This window comes from Atta colombica, unplaced genomic scaffold, assembly GCF_001594045.1.
Source record: "Atta colombica isolate Treedump-2 unplaced genomic scaffold, Acol1.0 scaffold110, whole genome shotgun sequence".
NCBI classification, from domain to species: Eukaryota; Metazoa; Arthropoda; class Insecta; order Hymenoptera; family Formicidae; genus Atta; species Atta colombica.
Genome location: NW_017259196.1, coordinates 430,470 through 443,865, shown reverse-complemented (window position 1 = coordinate 443,865; position 13,396 = coordinate 430,470). Strand labels below are relative to the sequence as shown.

Below are 13,396 nucleotides of genomic sequence, written 5' to 3'. Positions count from 1 at the left end.
TAATTATTAGTCAATATGTATTAATATAGATTTAAAATGTTATCATAAATTATAATTAATCAGATCAATTCAAACAGGCTTTTAAAATTATAAATAATTAAAAATAAATAATTAAAAATTATAAATAATTAAAAATAATTAATTTATGACTGAAATTATGCAAGCTATTTGAAGTGTACATGTATTTTAGTAAACAACTATAATTATTCCTATATTGTCCGTTTAATTGTATTTGCTTGTATTTCGAATAAGTATTTATTCGAGGCTAATTTGAAATACAAGCGAATAAATAAAATCTGTCTGTTTCTTAATTATCATTAATTAACAAGTTCATTTTTGTTTTTCAACGCACATACCAATAGTAAATATCATTTTTCTTGTACTTTAGTGATTGAAAGAGAAAAGATCTACGTAACTAAAGGTTAATTACGAATTCACAAGTCAGTAGTACAGCTATCACGTCGCTTTTTGCAACTGTATTGCTGTCATGCAAGTAGTAAGGAATGGGTGTGAATAATCCTCGTGAAAGCGCTGTCGAAAATATATATCTTCCTAACTCATAATCAACACGATTTTATGATAATAGGACAGTCTACAACAAGAATAAAGCAGCTTTAAATTAAAATTACAATTCACTTCTATTCAATTCTTAATAAAAATGTCACAAGTTAAATGTACAAGTTAAATATATCTTAAAATAAAAAACTCTTATTTTTAAATTAATTTTTTCTAGATATAAAATATAAAGTAAATAAATTGAATAAATAAATGAACAAAATAAATAAAATTAATACGGTATAATTAACTCATTAACAGATAATTAACTTGAAGCTAATAATAACACACATAATAATCATAAAAATAATATGTAAAATCCAACGTTAAATGCAATCGAAATTACTTCTAGATTGAACAGGCTTCACAGTGTGTTGCACTTACGCGTGCGTTTCTCTTCCGGAACGTAGGCTCGGCACGGAGAAGTGTCATCTCAGTAAAAGTGCTTGCGGCACTTCAAAACGGTACATGTAGTCGAACAAAACGTTCAAGGTGGAGAAAGGGGGACTATGATGGAGGAAAGGTAGAGAAACGAAAAAGAACATAAATAATGCTATGCTTGAGCAGGAACAGGTTCTCCGGAAAGCAGGCCAATGGCATCTTTAAGGTCATTGCCAATTGCGGATCGAAATTCCTAGACTTTTATAACAGGTCTGAAGCATGCTAGACGGGATCGTGTAGTATCATATCTCTGACAGGTTTCATTGCATTTGCTATACGATAAGGAAATTATACAAAAACTGACCGCAATGTGATTTTTATAACCATCACGACAAATGCAACAAGCTAGTGAGTTGCATATGAGCATATTTTGTTATTTGTTTATGAAATAAAAATATGCTGCAAGATATGATTGGCTATTCAACAGAATGTCTATTTTACAATTGTTGATTTTAAATTTTCTTTGCACTGATTGGATTATATTTTTAGATTCAGAGGTCTTATTTGAGCAAAGAAAATTTCCTGCAGTTGCAAAATAAACATTTTGCTGAACGCAATCATTGAGTGAATAATTATGATGTTTTTCAGAGAAATATGATGAAGCAAAAAACAATAATTATTGAATACGAATTATTGATAATTGAATTAAAAATTTGAAACGCAGAAATAATTTTTTAATTGTTATTATAAATGAAGATAGATTATTTTTCGAATTATTAATGACCGAAAATGAACCAGATGCTCATCGATAATCATGAAAAGAAACGGAGGATGTTAAAGAGTAACACTGACCTACTAATCCTATAGCACGTAACGTTTTCTCTCTTGAGATTCAACGTATGTTGCTACATGTAGTCTAACAAATAACGTACAACTTTCTCTCAAGGCGAAACGTACTCTTTAATTTGTGATATCGCATCTATATATTTATTCAATAATTGCAATTCAAGTAATATAACAAATGTACATTCTTCAAAAGACCTTCCAAAAATAGTATAAATTTTGCTTCTCTTAGAAAGATGCGCTTTCGTGTGTCCTTCGTTATATACAACACAATTACTAATTGCAAAAAGTAACATGCGTAGAAGCTGCAGAATGAAATTAGTATATTAATGTATCCCGAATGTATCATCGTGGTTTAGCTCATCTTAAATAAATCACAACATTTATTCGATGTCATAGATTATGAAAATGGAATCATTTTCGAAAATTGATTAACGATTAGAATAATACGATTGAATAATAAATCTTTACATATCATATTCTTTGAAGCGAATATAATAAAGAATATAATGTAATAATAATATAAACATGCGAAAATAATACAATAAAAAGTTTGATGCTCATGAAAGATTACTATAATTATTTTTTATACTGCAATGAGGGAAATTTTCTTTTCGTGTCGGTATTTTGTTAATATTACCTTTCTGTTTCTATATTTTCATTTCTCCATAATTTTACTTTCAGTTTCACGAATTGCATACAAACGAAACATGAACAAATGTTGCAACATAATTGTGTTACAGCGAAATTACTCTCACCCACTAACATACGAGTCGCTTTACTATACTTTGATCTCGAAACTACGTATTATACACAGTGCGTTTCTTTAAATCATTGCGTGCGTCATACAGAAAACACATGTATATTAATAAGATGGAATTTGACCATGTTGGAAAATTAACTTTGTACTTTACTTAATATTATATTAATATTATTGCATCTATATCTAAAAATATCAAACATCAATTATATTATCTTATACAAATTTATATAAAATATGAGTCTCTTCTAAAAAAATGAATTATTATATAACGAATTATTGCTGCATGTCACAGACATGTCATATACCACCTGCGTGGAAGTTTTCATACTGTGTGTGTTGCATAAATTAAAAACTATTTATTATTATTAGTAATTTTCGCCTTTGTTAATTTGCAGATTCTGTACATTCAATTTTTGTTCGTAAAATTGACTGATCGAGAAAAAGATGTCTGCCTACATTTAAGAGGAAATATTCATATGATTATATGTTATGTCGCGTGTATCAAGTCTATTAAGAATTATTAGAATATATATATATATATTAGAATATATATAATATGAGATTCTATTCAATTTCACTCTAATAGGTAAGACAACCATTCAAGAAAGTGTGCCATATAGGAAATTTGTCAGCAACAGATGGAAAGAAGAATCAGTCGCAAAAAATTCACCCTGACGTACAATCGCTATACTTAGGCAAGATTTTATTTTTAAGTAGCATCTAAGTACCTGAATTGAATAAGGCCCAGGCACTAAATAAGGTCCACTTTTAAATTTATTACATTAAAACTTGCTTTCTGCACTATATACTTAAAAGATGTGTCATAGGAAATAGATAAAAAAGGATTAAAGAATTGGAAGCAATACAGATTGAATCGGTAGCAACACGTTTGTTTAATATAATAAAAACTTATGTATATAAGGCTAGTATGAACTATTTTTATAACAATCCGCTGCAAAATTTACCAGTATACAATGTTTCATAATTTATTATAATATTATTTAACTAAATAACTAAATAAAATAACTAAATAACTAAATAACTAAATATTTAACTAAATAAAATAACGATAATGAAAAATAACTAATAAATAAATTTTTTGAAATAAGTACAAGCATTTTTTTTTTAAACAATGTATTTATTAAATAAGGCTCACTTATATGATTTTATTATAGCTAGTGTATTTTTATTATAGCTATTATTATTTGTTTATTATATGTGGAGTTTACGCCAGAGAATAAGATGTTCAATGCTGTTATTTTTTAAGAAGTCAAAATTGCATTCAAATTGCTAAAAATTTCCGAAGAATTAATTACAAAATTAAAGATAATTGTAATATTTGAGAGTAGAGTAAGTTCTAAGGAATTTTATTTCTACGATTAATAATCATTTTAAAACTTATTTAGAAAGAAAATATTAACCTTTTTTGTTATTTTTAATCTATTTTTTATTTGGACTTCATTATATATTTATGCATATTTATATACATGTAATAAGTCAATGTCAGAGTTTAATAAAATTTTTTTTCGTTCATTTACATATATTCTATATAAACAATATATTTTATTTTTGAGAATAAATGAAATGAAGATTTAATTCTCACTTAGTTTATTTCAATCCCCATAAATAGAATTTAAAAAAAATAAAATATATTAGGACCTTATTCAGTTCAGATCTTATTTAAATCACTGAAGTAATTGAGAAAACGCTACTGAAAAAAAGAGTATGCAATATGTACACATAAATAAAACTACACGAAAAGAAGATTTTGCTAATAATTTAGGTAGATTTGAAAATAATTTTGTTAGATCAACAAAATAATTATGTAGGAAACTCAAGCATGATAAACAATGTTGCACAACATTTTTATATTCTAGTTTAACCTTTTTTTATATAATTATTTTAATAGTTCACAACAAAATTATTGTTAAATCTGTTTTTAATGATATTTTTAGATATTTCGGCAAAACCATTTTTTCTATGTATAATTTAAAAACTGCTTTTTATTACTTTTTATATATTGTTTCCTTTTTACAATAATTTTTATATAAACTTTTATATAGTACTAAATTTTTATATAAAAGTAAAAGATTTCCGTATTTTACGAAATTATAATCATACAATAAAATATACCTGTACAAACAACAAATATTTCAACATTATAGCGGAATTATTCTGTTTCAATGAAAGGTTTTCTTTTTTGTTATCTGACAACTAACTATTACTTACCTATCTATCTAAAAAGCAATGAGCGAAACGAAAGGCAGCACGCAATTTTTAATTTAAATAAGATAACGTAACAAATTTATACAAAGTGATACAAATACATGCATGTAATCATGCAATGTAATCGTAATTGTATTTAACTTTTTCTTAAATTGACAGAAATATGTAGCACATATATGTATAAATATTATTGGATAAAGAATAAAATGATTCTATGATTCGAATTATTTCACCTTGCACAGATTTTAAAGGGAAAAATTTTAATATAAAACTCTATCCTTTTGTCGATTGCTAATAATTCACCCTAAATATCCAGAGAAGTATCTAGCGTATTGCTAATATCTTTCTCTTAATTCTATAGTGATAGTTATGTTTAATGCGGTATGTATAATTGTCAATTGACAGTTTAAAAGTGAAAAAAGTAGACGAATTAATGACTTACAACTTGAGCGGCGAATGTACGAGATCACGAGTACCTTGATGTGGAATAAATTCGAGAGAACAAGAAACACGAGGATGTGATTCTCTTGGTCCGACTTGATGGCGAGTTCACTATGAAATACCGAGATGCTGCAGCGTATGTCCTACTTATCAGCTCTGCGCCTCCTCACGTAAAATGACGACAATCGTCAACGAAGCCCCCCGCTCGTCATGTCGGTTGTTCTAAAAAGCTGGGGCTCTTACAGAAGCAAGCGACGGAAGTGACAGGTTGCAAAAACCGAGAGTTGTATGATTCGCTTTCTCGAAATCGATTATTCCTATTGGATAAAAGGCACATCTATTCCCATGTTCTCAATTCGCGATTTCGATGTCACGTTACGCTTTGCTACTTCGATTGTTATATGCAAATCACGTACGCAATAATTCATAACTCTATATAGCAATGTTTGTAAAGCATGATTCAGTATTTTTTAAAATTCCTTTGTATGTATACCTATACTGAAAAAGACTGATCGAAAATTTTTTTAATTGACTCTATCTATTTAATGATATTATACGAGAGTAAGTCAATAAGTTTTTAGAAAAACACAGTAAAACACATTTTTTTTGATCGATTCATTTTTATTTCTCAACATAGTCTTCTTTTAGCTCAATATATTTGCTCCAACGATTTTCCAATTTTTTCAAGCCGTTCGAATAATATGATTTGTCCAACTCTTCAAATAAGCTTCTATCTCTATGAGTTGCTCTCTGGTGAATCTCTTTCCTCCGAATCATTTCTTCAGGTTGGAAGCAGGAAATAGTCGCAGGGAGCTAAATCTGGCGAATATGCTGGATGAGGAAGCAATTCGTAGCGGAATTCGTTTTGGCCATCGGTATCGGGCACGTGTGAATTTGTGCATTATCTTGATGGAAGAGCACTTTCTTCTTCGTCAAATGGGGATGTTTTTTCTTTAAAATGTTGTTGAATGGTTCAATAAGGCCATATAATATAAATAATCGCCATTGATCGTTTGCTTCGACGGAAGGTAATCGATATGAATTATATCCAAAAAACTGTGGCCATCACCTTTCCGACCGACTTTATGAACTTTGCCTTCTTCGGAGCTAGTTCATAGGTGAAGTCCATTGTTTTAACTGTTTCTTCGTCTCGGGTGTGAAGTAATGGATCCATGTTTCGTTCACAGTAATGAATCGACGCAGAAATTCATCTGGATTACGTTGAAACATCTCCAAACATTGTTTTGAAATCATCACACGGTCGCGCTTATGATCCACAGTGAACACAAACACGGCACCCACCTTGCCGATAGCTTTTTCATACTCAATTGTTCGTGCAAAATTAAAATCACTGTGTCTGTGGCCTCAACAAGCTCACGCATTTTCACTTATCGATCAGTCAAAAATATCATGGATTTTATCGATGATTTCTAGCAGTCTCAATTGAACGTCTCGAACAAGGTGCATCACATGTAGATGTATGACCACGTTTAAATTCATTCACCCAATTGTAGTCGCAAACACTGCAGATGTGCTATGAATATTATCCAATTCGGCTTTGATTTCTTTCGGTGTTAAATCTTTCATATATAGATGTTTGATCACTGCATGAAACTCGTTTTTTTTTATTTTGCAAAAAATACAAAGATTGTTCGCTTTAATCATCTATAGAAATGAAATTACACGCGATGAATTCCGCTCAAAATTTGACAGTCATCAGCTGAGAGATTATTTATCAACAAGTAATATATAACACTGCTCTCTGACAGATTTTCTAAGAACTTATTAATTTGTCCGTATTTAAGGGGATCCTAAAGTCGTTTATAAATAGAAAAAAAGATTTTCTCTGCCGCAACTAATCTTGATTTGTTATAATTAGGATAACCAAAATATACATTGGGCATGTTTTTTTTGTTTGACTAATAAAGAAATAAACTAAATATAAATTCATAAGAAATTATGTATTTTGAGTTCTATATGTTAGCAGATTTCGCATATAAGAGCATATTTTTATATATTTCGCCTACCGTGTGTACAATATTTACATATTTTATCTATTTTTTTTGTATATTTCACATCGTTTTCTAATTTTTTTCTATCTATTTTGATTGTATATTTCACAACGTTTTTCTAATTTAAATTTATAATTAGTTTTTTCTTATAATAATAAATAGGATTTTTCTTTAAGATAAGTTTTTCTCAATCAGAAATATGCTACAACATATTTTATATTTTTGAAAAAGGAATTGATTAGATAAATGATTCCTACACGCCGCGATGCATTGGTGATGTCAGAGAAATTATAAGGAGAAAAAGATTTCGCGCTTTTACATTCAGTCTTCTATATTTCTGTCATACGTATCATCAAAGACTCTGTGCAATAAAAAAATAATTTTTAAATATATATTCCTTCCTTTACAGCATTTTTTTCAATTTCACAGCATATTTTAGACGCTTAAAAAGGCATTTTTACAGCAATTTTGGTTGCGTTAGTTATAATATATTTGCTGCCGTAATTATGAATTTATAAATTCATAATTACTACAGCGAAATGGTTTACTGTTGCTGCTATATAGATATTACAGATAAGACATTAGCTATGATATCTATATTTTAACTGTTCATATTTTACGCCTGCCATTTAGTTATCACATATAGTTTTTATAGTTACAACAGCTACTTTCTTTTCCGTATTATCGACTAAAGCTAGCAAGAAATCAGTAGAATCACATCGGATCGGAATTTTTAGTATACTCATTTTATACTAAATTGTAGTATACAATTACCATTATAAAAAATTACCATTAATGGTAATTTTGTACCACATTTTGAAAAAAATCATGGCGGTGCTGGTTTAATATTAAACTTATTCAAAATAGTATTTCAAAATAAAAAATTCAATTCAAAAGAAAAATAATATCAGAAATCAATATAAACTTATTTTTAATCGCTAACGTTTTTGCGTATATTCTGAGTTATATTCTGAAATGCATGTATATTGAATTGACAAAAAAAGGAAAAATATGCATTGACAGAAAGATTAAACACTATGACCTTTTTAAAGGAACTAACGACCTTTTTAATTTTCATTGAAAGCTGATAGTTTCATAGAATACAAAGCATTGATGTTAATACAATGATGATTTTCATAAATTCTATTCTTTTCAATATTTAATTATTTCCAATATTTACTTACTAAGAAATATAAATTCGTTACATAAAATAATGTTATTTCTGGAATAACCTTTAAATCGCTTTTATATATATATATATATATATACATAACTATCATATTCAATCCCAAATACATTAAAAAAAACCTTATAATTAGAGGTAAAGATAGACTAAATCATTTAGCTAATCAAAATGTTGTATATAAAATTTCTTGTGAAGCTAGTTATGTACGTACAAGTCAAAAGAAAATTAAAAACAAGTGAAAATGAATATATTTCGACATTAATAAAAAGACTGGTTCTCCATTGGTGATTACTGACCGTAACTATAACCAATTTTGGAAAGATGTAAAGATCTTAGACAAAGAAACCGTCGTACAATAAAAGATTGATCTCCGAAATGATTTACACAAAAAAAATTGAGATTAAACAAACAAAACGACATGGAAACATTATCTAATTCTTATAATATATCTACAAATTTTGCAGCCTTCTTCTCTTTCCTAATTTTTTGTCCTTTTCTTTTTCTTTTGTTCCTTTCCTATCTTTATTCTCCTTCCAATCTCATCCCCTCTCTTAACAAGATAATATACAGCAATAGAATGTCACTCATACTTGATAATATAATATAAGCAATTTGACTGAACTGGTTTCAATTTTTATCTCTGATCGCATGCTTCTTACGAATTAAATAGACTCATTATTTCAATTACTGATTATGTCCTGGTTTACCAATCGCAATTGAGGTATGTGTACAATAATTTTATTTATTAACACATTTTAATATAGTTGTCTATTAAAATAAGAATTGTATATATTAATAATTTTGCACATAACGACAATTTATTTATTGTTACTTTAATTCTTATAATCTATTTTATTAATTTGATAATAGAATGTGTGTTGGTATTTTTATTTATTTAATGACTCATTAATAATTCAATATTTTTATCATTATGGACTTATTGCGACTATTATAATGGAAGAATATAACCGATAATATTACCAGAACGAAAAACATTGCATTATGCGGAAGATAGATAGAATAAATACTACCAACTTTTTGCATAACTATAAATTGTATAATTTTAACCAATTTATTAATTTTGTCAAATTTACATTTAATTTCTTTACTGAGGATGACCTAATAAGATCAAAACTTATGTTCTAAGAATTTGAAATTTGCAAGGAAAAACGTAAAAATCGTTTTTAGAAAACTAAAAAGAACTTAGTAGGTTTTGACGCCGATTAGAGCAGCAACATTGACGACAGACGTTCCTACACGGAATACTTTTTCCAGTTAGTAAATGCGGCAGTTAGCTGGTCTTCCCGCAAATAAAAGTCAGTTACACTATCCAGCACTGAGGCAGAACATATGTCATTCTCCGAAACCGCCAAAGAGACAGTACATCTTAGGAAGTAGATGGAAAAAATTTTGGGACTTTATCAAGAAATAACCATCTATAATAACCATTTATAAATCAAGGTGCAGGCCATATGATCAGGAATTCAGTTCATCATGAAAGGGCCAAATATATCGACATCAGATGTCACCACATCAGAGATGTCATAGGAATAATAAAAGTGGAATACCAATCGACAGAAGAGATACCAGCTGATGTTTTAACAAAAGCTCTCATTTCAGAAAAGCATAAGAGATGCATGAAAGAAATGAGCCTGAAATTATAGAGCGATACCAGATATTGTTTTGTTTGTTTGTGTTTCTGTATCTGTTTCAGATCGTCCCAAATTGTTTCTTAAGAGGGGATGTTGGATAATCAAATCAATCTATTTGTGGCGATATCTCTAACGCTTGACCAGACCAATCACTGAAGCGCATGGGCGCAAATTTCGTTTTTCCCGTCTATGGAGTTTTATATTCATGTTCTTTTTGCCTTTAGAGATCTCTATCTATCTTTCTTAACATTATACATGCCTTGCCCCTGTATATCTCAGACCGAATAAAAATAGCGTTTTGTATTCTCTTAAGTGCCATATCTGTATTATTTCATATAACTCTCACAGAGAAATAAAAGAATATGCTTTTATTATATTATTATTTTTCTTTTTTTTTCATTCTCCTTTTGATAGTTTTTAATTGCTTGAAAAAGGAGAATATTTTTTTTAATCATTATACCGCTATTGAGAAGCAAATAGGCGATATAAATAAAATCCGAAAAATCAAAGTTGCATTTTTTTAGGTACTTCTTGTTCCTTCAACATTTTTCGGTTTTATCCTATCTACAGCAGTACCTGTTTATGTATGGAACGAGACATGGGACAGGACTATTGTATCGTAAATATTCAAGATACAAATATTCATGACTACGTTAAATGCCATATGATCTATCTATCAATAGTATTGCTCATATGTGATTAAGCCATACGATAAATGCATAATTTGAATGCGTAATTTGAATATGTAATCACGATATATTGAGTATGGGAAAAAGTTCGTGGCATTTTTCCTGCTAGATGGCATTAAATGCTCAGCAGTCGGCAACTACTAATCGCATCGGCAACACTAGACGTGCGTTTAAAAAGTGACATTTTAATCTTTGTTTTGAGCCGAAAAAGATTGAAATCGGTGAAGTGGATCAAAAGTTATTTTATTTTGAAAATGGAAATAAATAAGGAAAAAGTTCGCTACATTTTGCAATATCACTACGATAAAGGCAAGAATGCTGCACAGACTTGTGAAAAAATTTGTGCTATTTACGAAGATACTCTATCAAAATCAGCAACACGGAAATAGTTCGCTCGCTTTCGTGCTGGAAATTTCGATGTGAAAGATGAAAGATCGCTCCGGTCGATCATCACTGAAAAGTCCGATGAAATCATGGTAAAAGTCGAACGTGATAAGCATGTGAGCACTATGGAGATTGCCAGGGAACTAGGCATCGACCACAAAACAGTTTTAAATCATTTACACAAAGCTGGATACAAAAAGAAGCTCGATGTTTGGGTTCCTCACAAGTTGAATGTTAGGAACATGACTGAATTAACATTTGTGATACGCTACTGAAACGGAATGAAATTGAACCATTTCTGAAGAGAATGATAACTGGTGATGAAAAATGGATCACCTACGACAATCCAACTAGAAAAAGATCATGGATAAGAAAACGAGAGAAGGCGCAAGCAATCGCAAAACCTGGATTGACGAGGAAGAAGGAAATGTTGTGTGTGTGTGGTGGAAGCGAATCGTTCACTATGAGTTGTTATCGTCCAATCAAACAATTAATTCCGAACTCTACTGTGAACAATTGCAGAGATTACAACAAGCAATTGAGAGGAAGAATTAATCTAAGCGGCTAGAATTAATCAGTAAGAGAGGTGTTGTCTTCCATCACGACAACGCTCGACCACACACATCTTTGATGACTCGGCAAAAATTGCGAGAGCTTGGCTGGGAAATTTTAATGCATCCACCGTATAGTCCTGATATACCACCCTCAGACTATCATTTATTTAGGTCTCTGCAGAACTCTCTCTGTAAAGCTAACTTCAAAAGAGACCTGTGAAAATCACTTGAAGCAGTTTTTCGATCAGAAACCACAGAAGTTCTATCGCGGATATGCGGATATGTTCTATATGGAATTATGACTCTGCCCCAAAAATGGCAAAATATTATAGAAAATAATGGAGATATTTTGTTTAAATAAATTGATTTCAATACTCTAAGAGAAATACTTTAATTTTACTAAAAAATCGCCACGAACTTTTTCCCATACTCAATAATTTAAAATTTGTATTTTTACAGTTGAGTAATAAAAATTCTTATTTCGTGCAGAGAAAATGTATCAAATTTTCATAATTTTAATGAATTTATTCCGCTACCGATAGCGAATAATTGTCTTACCATTAAATAATTACTCCTTAAATATGTACCAATCATTATGATAACAGCTGATATATGCTATACTCAACTTAATTCGACTGCTTATATCTTTTATAAAAATAAACATATCATAAAATATTTTTGTTAATTGAAATGTAAGATATTAAGAAACATAATGGTAGCAAGTAACTAAGCAAATATATGTATGTCTTCCCATACTGCACAGAACTGTCCAAAGACGTCCAAAGGACATCCCATATCGTAAAGATGTTTTCAAAATGTCCTTCGGATAAAATATGTTGTGTGGGTTTATTAATAAAAAGGCGATAAGCAATGAAAAAAAAATTGGAAAAAATAGTGGAACAAAAGTCGAATATGCTATGTCAAAAAGGCATTTAGAAGTTAACATATTCGAGAGAAAATAGATGCATTTTTATTGATCTTAAGGATTTTTAATATAATTATAAACACGAATTAATTACAGCTATCATTTTCAGGAACATAAAACCGAGACAACAATTTTGTTAATTTTCTAACAATAGGAGAAGGTTATCACAAATTCTACCACGTGTTTCCATGGGATCACAGATGACCGGAAAAAGGAAATAATAGATTTAATTATATCACATTTTTTATCAATATTTGCGCAAAATTAAGACAAGCCTATAATCTTAAATATCCATCCGAGAAATCTCATAAAATTGTTTTGTATTAAACAATGGAGACAGGACCCATCCTATATTGTCCGAAGTACCGATGCCGGAATCTGATTAGTTGTAAGCTAGAAAAAGTCAGACAAGGTACGTGCGTCAAACCTTAGTCAAAGATGTATCTAGTTTTAAAAATATTTCAGAAATATGAATATTTGAGAGAAGAGACATCAAAGATATTTTTTCTTCTGTATTTCTGTATAGAATTTTTGTAAATAGACCTTTGTTTATAATAACTGTAATATTCCATAGGTATATGTCAATGTCTATTAGGTACTTTAATTTAAACTAACGATAAATATTATTACAAAATTAGTCAATAATGTGTATCAAAGAGCAATGTAAATTTTTGTTTTTGAATCTAAATATTATGAGTCAGTTTTAAAAAATTTCTTTCCTTAAACAAAAAAAATTATGATAATATTCTGGATCCTTAATGTTTTATTTATACATTTTAGTAAAA

At 29.3% G+C, this 13,396-nt stretch overlaps 2 protein-coding genes across 2 annotated transcripts in view; one reads left to right on the top strand and one right to left on the bottom strand.

Moving 5' to 3' along the window:
• LOC108693869 (acyl-CoA Delta(11) desaturase-like) overlaps window positions 1-5,405 on the bottom strand; it is a 13,443-nt gene extending 8,038 nt beyond the window's left edge. Inside the window, exon 1 of the mRNA XM_018203038.1 lies at window positions 5,211-5,405. The gene's annotated coding sequence lies outside the window, so the exon portion shown is untranslated. The remainder of the gene's footprint in view (window positions 1-5,210) is intronic.
• Window positions 1-13,396, top strand: part of LOC108693870 (acyl-CoA Delta(11) desaturase-like) — a 61,193-nt gene that overhangs the window by 11,976 nt on the left and 35,821 nt on the right. The gene's annotated exons all lie outside the window — the stretch shown is intronic.